The sequence below is a fragment of the Eschscholzia californica genome, unplaced genomic scaffold (assembly GCF_041429995.1).
Source record: "Eschscholzia californica isolate CP2 unplaced genomic scaffold, dmEscCali1.0.p SCAF_2, whole genome shotgun sequence".
Taxonomy (NCBI): Eukaryota; Viridiplantae; Streptophyta; class Magnoliopsida; order Ranunculales; family Papaveraceae; genus Eschscholzia; species Eschscholzia californica.
In genome coordinates, this window is record NW_028238309.1 from 32100606 (window position 1) to 32108950 (window position 8345).

The window sequence follows — 8345 nt, forward strand, 5'->3', positions numbered from 1 at the left end:
TCCGATAAGATATCCAATAGATACCAAAATATGTTCTTTGAATGTAAATCTAATTATCTTATTCGATATCAAATATTATGCCATATATTGGATAAATTCATCACAATTGTTCTTTTAATAAGAACTAAGTTAATTTAATGCCCTGTGAATAGAACTCGTATGTTTGACAATTACTCAGAATCCAGATGCAACAAGTACTAGGAAGTTTTATAGGCGGCTCCCATAAGTGTTAGAGTCGCCTCCTTCACAAACTTGAGACTCGTCTTCACATTTGCCTTGAGACCAGCGCGATATCCAAGATTCAGAATTTTTTTTACCAATATGTAGACTGACAGGGCTATCACTAATAATTTAATCATCTTCACAGTTAAATCCTATCTAACCTTTGTTCCTTCTTTCTCTATCAAGAAAGGTTGGTTTCCAGCCGATCAAAATTGGTGGGGACTCGGGCTGAATACTTTTATTGAACATTACTATGTGGTGTTGAAGAATTTGTTTAATCCATTCTCAAATTACATTGGATGTGCTGAAATACATATTATGACTTCAAAGTTGTGTTAATTGTCTGATTGCTCCCACAAAAACTGAGAAGAATCAGATAAAATCAAAATAGTCACAACCTGTAAAATCCAATGAGCATTTTCGAATGCAGTTCAAAGTAAAATCATATAACCGAGGGTCTCAAACATTATTTCAGATAACTCTAGAACTATCATACATTGGTTGGAAACACAAAATTTTCCAGCATTTTACAAATTTCGCCATATTATAGGAGGAAAAGCTTTAAAAGATAGATATCCACTCATCGAAATCTTCTAGCTCTGAATTATATGTTGGCGATTTTAAGAGCTCTACCAATCCATTTAGGGTATTGTAAATCTCCTCTTTTTGAGGATGTTCCTCATGCAATGAGTAAAATTCATTGACACTGTCATTCACCTCAATTAAGCTACATCCAGGTGGTTTCCTAACTCCTGTGTCTTTCATCGCAGATTTCAATCTTGCAACATCTTCCCAACTTTTAGTATCCTTATATATATTCGAAAGCATAACATAATTGGCAGGATTCTTTGGTTCAAGCTCGATAAGCTTTATAAGAGCAAGTTCTGCCAGTTCAATATTTTTGTAAGTCCTACATGCACCAAGTAGAGCACTCCATATTACAGCATCTGCTTGAATAGGCATCGTTCTTGTATAATCCACAGCTTCGTAAAGAAAACCCGCCCGAGCTAGAAGATCAACCATACATCCATAATGCTCAATTTCAGGTTCAATTGAGTAATCATCTTTCATGATGTTGAAATATGAAAATGCTTTTTCAATCAGACCCATATGTGTACAAGCGCATAAGACACTGACAAAGGTTATACCATCCGGTTTTATATTGGTCGTAATCATTTGATTAAAGATTTCCAACGCATCATTTCCCTTTCCATGCATTGCTAAGCCACCAATCATAGAGTTCCAAGTGATTAAATCTTTTGAACTCATACCACTGAACACATCAATAGCATTTTCTATGCATCCACATCTCGAGTACATATCGATCAATCCATTCCCTATATAAACATTCTGGTCATACCCATTATTCTTTGCATAAACATGAACCCATTTTCCAAGAGCAAGAGCTCCTAATCTCGAGCAAGCAGTCAAAGCGCTCACCATTGTTGCGTCATTTGGCAGAACAGTAGGAGACTCCGCCAGCATCCTTTTGAAAGCATTCAAAACTTCTGAGAACCGTCCTTTTCGTGCATATCCACCAATTAATCCATTCCATGAAAACACATTCTTCTCAGGCATTTCAGAAAAGAACTTCTCACCAGCCTCAAAATCGTCGTTGTCTAAATATCCAACCAAGATAGTGTTAAATGCCATTATATCTTTACTAGGCATCTCATCGAATAGCTTCCTAGCCGTAACCATATCTCCAATACCAATATAACCAGAAACCATAGTGTTCCAAAGAACAATATCACGATCAGGTGTGACATCGAACAGTTCACGCGCATTTTCAATCTCACCAGACAAGATGTATCCAGAAATAATTGCAGTCCAAGCTATTACATTTTTTTCAGGCATTTCATCGAACACCAAATTAGCAGATTTTACTGCTCCTACATTTGAATAAAAATCTATCATTGCAGTAGAAATAAACCGGTTATCAACAAACCCACTTTTAACTATAAAGCCATGAACTTTCTTGCCTTCTCTTAATGCCAGACACTTCTTACAAGATTTTAAAACAAATGGGAAAGTGAAACAGTTCGGTTTTACTCTCAACTTCATCTGATTGAAAAGAACAATCGTTTTATCGTAGAATTCATTTTCTGAGTACCCTTTTAGCAAAGAATTCCAAGCAAAGACATCTGGTTCAGGAATTTCATCAAACAGTTTCTGGGCATAACAAATGCTTTTGAAATTAAAACAGGCAGCAAGAAATTTTGGAACAATATATTGATTTTGTTTGAACCCATTGATTATTATTTGATTTTGAATGAGTTGGAGGGTTTTAAAGTTGCTACATTTCTGCAAAAGTGATATGAACTTTTCTTCTAGTAGTCTCTGTGGTGATTTCCAGGATAAGTTAGGAGGAATCTTTGCTAATGTTAACAACAACTGGGTACGGGTTGGAAACTCCTTACTGAAAGGAAAGTTTGGTATAAACTCAATATATATGCAGAGTTTATGCTTACGTCCTTCTTGGTTGTGTTTTTGGGTTTTTTTCTTTCAAGAGTTGCAATCGCTGCTATGGCGATGCTTTGGGTTTACTTGTAAGGCCTCAAGCCTTAACAGTTGTTGATATTGTTCCTGCTTTAACCACCTCACACAGGTACAAGGTTTTTTCTTGTCGAATGCACCACAAGCCCACTCAAAAGGCCTCGGCACTTACTAATCTTGAGCGTAGACCTATAGTCCAGTCTCTGAACACTCTTGCGAGCAATGTGGGACTATTAAAATCCCCAACCCTTAGCGAAGAATCGTCCTCAACTCTGATACCACTTTGTAACGCCCCAAGCCTTAGCAGTTGTCAATATTGTCCCCGCTTTAACCACCTCACACAGGTACTTTAACCACCTCACACAGGTACAGAGTTTTGTTCTTGATGAAGGCACCCCAAGCCTATCCAAAAGGCCTTGTACTTACATAGCTTGAGCGTACAACTATAACCCAGTCTTCAGACACTCTTGCGAACGATGTGGGGCTATTACAAATCCCCACCCTTAGCGAAGAGCCGTTCTAGAGAGAATATCACTTTTTACAAACCTAGAAGAGATCTTATTATTGAAGGTAGCAATATTTGAAGGGCAATTTAGCCATATCCCCTCCGCACTAATTTCTAGTCGTTACAATGCATTGTTACATCACGAAGATGTGATAAGTACGATAACCGCCTAAGTTAAATCATGAAAGAAGCCTAAAGCCCGACAAGATAAAAGAGGCTTAAAACGTAAGCTTAATACTAATAACAACCCAAGCTTAATATTCTTCGGATTTGCACTTTCGGTGGATCGAACCTGGGACCTCTGCATTGCAGAGTAATGCACTAACCAACTGGGCTACCAGTTGTTGGGCTTTTATTTACACTTAAAAGTAAGACTGTACCCTCATCCATATTGTTTTATCTACTTTGTTCGATCTCTTATACCTCTTCGATGTTGCGTTTTGCCGATGTATCTTCATTTCTCATACCTTTTTCTCTTATCCATCTTTTTTCTACTTTAATAACAACATTTATCGAAAAGTTAAAACTAATGAATCATAAAAAATTTGAAATAAATATCAGAAATTTTAAAAATAAATTATAACTTCTCATTTGTTCTTTGTGTTTACGTTAAAATTGATGTTTCCAAGTGTAACCAACTTGAAGAAGACCTCTTGATATCTGTTGTTCTTTCTATTAATTATAACTCGTATACATTCAAAAAATAAAAATGCATATTGAGATTATGAATCGAACGAAAACTTTAAAAGTTCGAAGAGAAATTATTAATTGAATATGCAAAATTAGATAGAAAAATTCATGGAAAGGTCGAAATGAGAGTGTTATGTCAGCCGTGAATTTACAAATTTAGATACAAAAATTCACAGAAAGACCGAAGTTCGAGTGCTATTTCGATGATATGAGAGGGGGAAAAATATGATAAGTGCAGGGCTATTTTCATACTTTTAAGTGAAAAAAAAGGTTTCACTAATATCAAATTAAAAAAGGAGGTATCGCTCATTAGACATTAGTTGTGATGTCTCTAAAGTCCACATATTTGAATCAACAAGTAGAGAGAGAAATAACAATTAACAAGGAAACTAATACTCCGCACATAAACAAAAGCAATATTAAGAACCACTTGACCTGACAATCCTCCTCTCTGTGAACCGCTATTTAACCAGACCATATAAACAAGTAGGTCGGCCAGCCTGGGATAGCGACTGGTACCGGACCTATTTGTAGACGAGCCAAGTCTAAGTGGCCCCGTTGGCATATTATAGTTTTTGTTACAAGTTTCTACTATAGAAAATTTGAAAGGCAATGTCCAAAAAATGCAATCTCGGTAAAGACAATCCTTAGTTTGGTTAAAGGCAATGTATGGCAATGCTTCAACCACTATTTTGGGTGGACCAACACGGGTCGGCGTTTCTTTTCTATTGACTCTTGTATAAGAGCTTGTTTTTATTAAGTAGGAGTCGGGTGGAACACGTTTGACTCCCGAGTCTAGTACAACTGGAGTTGGGAACTTTTCTAGCGAAAATTTTGCTTCCTTTGGTGTAAGGGGGAGTATCCGTACTTCACAATTGAGGAGGCGAGTACCAATCGAGACAAGGGTTGTGTCGAGTGGTCCTCACATAAATTTGTATGAGGCGGGCACATCGGATAGTAATCCGCATGGAGGCGAGGTGTTTATCATGTAGTCATAGCTTTTCAATGGAGCGGATCCGAGCTCTTAGCGAGGCAGACCTAATGATCTTGTCGAGGCACGTTGTCATGTGGATTCATCGGTTAAGGCAAGGCTTGTCTGCCGAGTGTTCTTGACGCCGAGTTTTTAATTGAGACGGGCTCATAGGAAAAGACTACCGATCAAGGCAGGGTGTCTATTGTGTAGTCCTATGTAAAAATTTTGATGAGGCAGGCTCATAGGGTAGGGTTACCGATGAAGGCAGGGTGTCTGCCTATAGTCCTGACATGCTTCAAACCATAATAATCAATCACTAAGCAATAGAATGTGCACATGACACATTCCGAAGGAAAGTTGACTTTCCTGAAAGCTAAGTGACAATTGCAAGCTCTAGAAATCCATCGAAGGATTGAAGCATGCAAGTAGGAATAGGAATCTTCGATTCGGAAGAGTAATCAAAAGTTGGTTTCTTTAAGAATGAAGAGAAATCTTGAATTTAGATAGTTCAAGAAGGTTAGTGGGAGTGACCCAGTTTTCTTTGGTCCGGTATGTAGACGACACACTAGAGATTGAGAACAATATTCTGATGTTGAAAACAATTTAGAACTGGCTCAAGAAAAAGAACCACACACAAAGGTGAAAGGCTTTTGGGAATCAAAGATCTATAGGAATAGATCGACAAGATGAGAAGACTTATTCAAGAAAAGTCTTGAAAAGTCTAATGTGAAAGACTCAAGAAGAGTAATTATACCCAAGTGATGGGTCATGAAAATGTCCCATCTGAGTCGTTTAATTTAGTCGAGTTAGTTCGTTTCGAGTCTTTATTATAATAAAATGGTTGATTTTCTTGATTAGGTGTCTTTTGGAGAGTTAGGTGTGAAAAACGGTTAAAAACGAGGAAAAGGTGCATGAAGGATATTTTGGTCATTTGGAGTGAAGGAAATTCTGGTAATTTGGCCAAGGTCAGTGCGTGGTTGAAAAGTAGAGGTCGAGACGAGTCCGTAGGAGAAAACGGAAGTCAAATCGGAGTTTGGATGACTGAAATATGCAAAGTCAAAGTCAGTCAACATTTGGTGCACATTTGGTCAACACTCGGGACAGTGTCGGGCACAGATTTGGCGCGCGGTACACCAAGGAACACGTGGCGCGCTATGGCTGGTGCATCTAAATCTCGTGTTTCCGCTAAGCAACGAAATGGACCCTATAGGCCTGATCCGGTGGAGCGCGCAGCAACTTAACCCGGTAGCCCCACTTCAACGTTTTAATCTTAGCCGCTCCCTTCCGCGTGTCCCAGATCCGACGGCTTCCGTAAGTCCCGTCCTTTATTCCATTCCCATGTTGCCCGTAGCAGCTTAATTGGATGCATCCGATCACGTGTCACTCTCCCGACCCTCCAGATCCCGCGTTCTTTTCCATCCGACGGCTACTGAATCATCTCACCCTATTATCTTATAACCGGGTACACCAAATCACCCGAATTCCCACTTTAAAGCCCTAGCCACCTGGTTTTGTCCTTTTAACCCATTAAATTCCAAAAGTAACCCTTCCTTTTAATTCTTTTTACCATTTAACCCAACCAAAACCCTAACCCATCTATAAATAGCACCTTTCTCCTCCAAAAACTTGATGGGCCTAAAAATAGGTCTATTCCCGCAAGTATACGGGGTCAAGTTATAGTATTTTAGTAAATCGGGAAATCGTCCCAAGGGATAAGTAGGCAATTTCGGATATTGACGGCGAGTTTAGCCCAATAATCAAAATGTCAATATCTAACTTAGACTAAAACGCACACACACCCCACTCATAAATTTGATTTGATTTGCAAGAAATAAGAAAACAAATAAAACTACTAAATTATCTAAGTGAGAGGTAAGAGGATATCTAAGGTTGTAAAATCCACCGCAGAATTTCACTTTATAAACAAGCACTTAATTACTTAAATCTCTTTTGTATTTACTCGGGATCCAATATAATGAACTATTTGGATTCCGGATGATGTTCTAGATAAAACAATTTTATAATCACTAATTCTAATTGTCTTCCTTATAAAGATTCGGATCACTTAACTATTACTCATCATCTAAAAAGCATACTCCATCTAACAACTTAACGAAAGTATGAAATATCTAATTATGAGGCATGAGTAATGGAAAGAAAATCCAATCCATATAGATAAACAATCAATAGACATTAAAGCACATCAAAGGATTTAATTAATCAAGAACAAGTATTATAAAGATCCAAAATGGGTTTCATTCACAACCTTAGATTGCTAAATTAACTATACATGGAATCTAGAGTGACATTCATTGACATTGCAAAATAAATGAAAATACTAAGAAATTAATGGAAAGAAATCACCAAGAATGTTCAAAATCCATATTCCCATGTATCTCCATTTTATCCAAGATTTGCTCCATTTGTGTTCAAGAATTGTACTCCAAGAAATCCAAGTAATAGCTATTTTATTGCAACCCAAATAAGAAAAAGAAAGAAAAGGAAGAAATTAGATGTAGAAAGAAGTTGGAAAGAAGAGATGAAAGGGGATAAAGATGATAGAAGAATATGGAAGAAAGAAGGAAAAGACTATTAATGGAAGAAAGAATAGTGGTATAGAAGAAGTAGTAGTAGAGAAAGATGGAAAAATAATGGAGAAGATAGATTTAGTAGTAGAAAAGAGAGAAAGAAATAGGTGAGAAGAGGGATTGAAAGAGGAGAGGGAGATAGGTAAGAAGAGGTAGTATGGGAATAGAGAAGAAGGGATTAGGTAAGAAGAGGTATTGAGAGGGTTTGCAAGTCTAGGTTTTAATGGAGGAGAAAGGTGCTATTTATAGATGGGTTAGGGTTTTGGTTGGGTTAAATGGTAAAAAGAATTAAAAGGAAGGGTTACTTTTGGAATTTAATGGGTTAAAAGGACAAAACCAGGTGGCTAGGGCTTTAAAGTGGGAATTCGGGTGATTTGGTGTACCCGGTTATAAGATAATAGGGTGAGATGATTCAGTAGCCGTCGGATGGAAAAGAACGCGGGATCTGGAGGGTCGGGAGAGTGACACGTGATCGGATGCATCCAATTAAGCTGCTACGGGCAACATGGGAATGGAATAAAGGACGGGACTTACGGAAGCCGTCGGATCTGGGACACGCGGAAGGGAGCGGCTAAGATTAAAACGTTGAAGTGGGGCTACCGGGTTAAGTTGCTGCGCGCTCCACCGGATCAGACCTATAGGGTCCATTTCGTTGCTTAGCGGAAACACGAGATTTAGATGCACCAGCCTCCATAGCGCGCCACGTGTTCCTTGGTGTACCGCGCGCCAAATCTGTGCCCGACACTGTCCCGAGTGTTGACCAAATGTGCACCAAATGTTGACTGACTTTGACTTTGCATATTTCACTCATCCGAACTCCGATTTGACTTCCGTTTTCTCGTACGGACTCGTCTCGACCTCTACTTTTCAA

The 8345-nt window shown here is 38.3% G+C and overlaps 1 pseudogene across 1 annotated transcript; it reads right to left on the reverse strand.

The window, feature by feature from the left end:
- Nucleotides 1-669: 669 nt before the first annotated feature.
- LOC147557421 (pentatricopeptide repeat-containing protein At2g20540 pseudogene) lies at nt 670-8036 on the reverse strand (annotated as a pseudogene). The gene has a single exon (XR_015234019.1). The product of XR_015234019.1 is annotated as a pentatricopeptide repeat-containing protein At2g20540 pseudogene (transcript).
- Between the last annotated feature and the right edge of the window lie 309 nt (nt 8037-8345).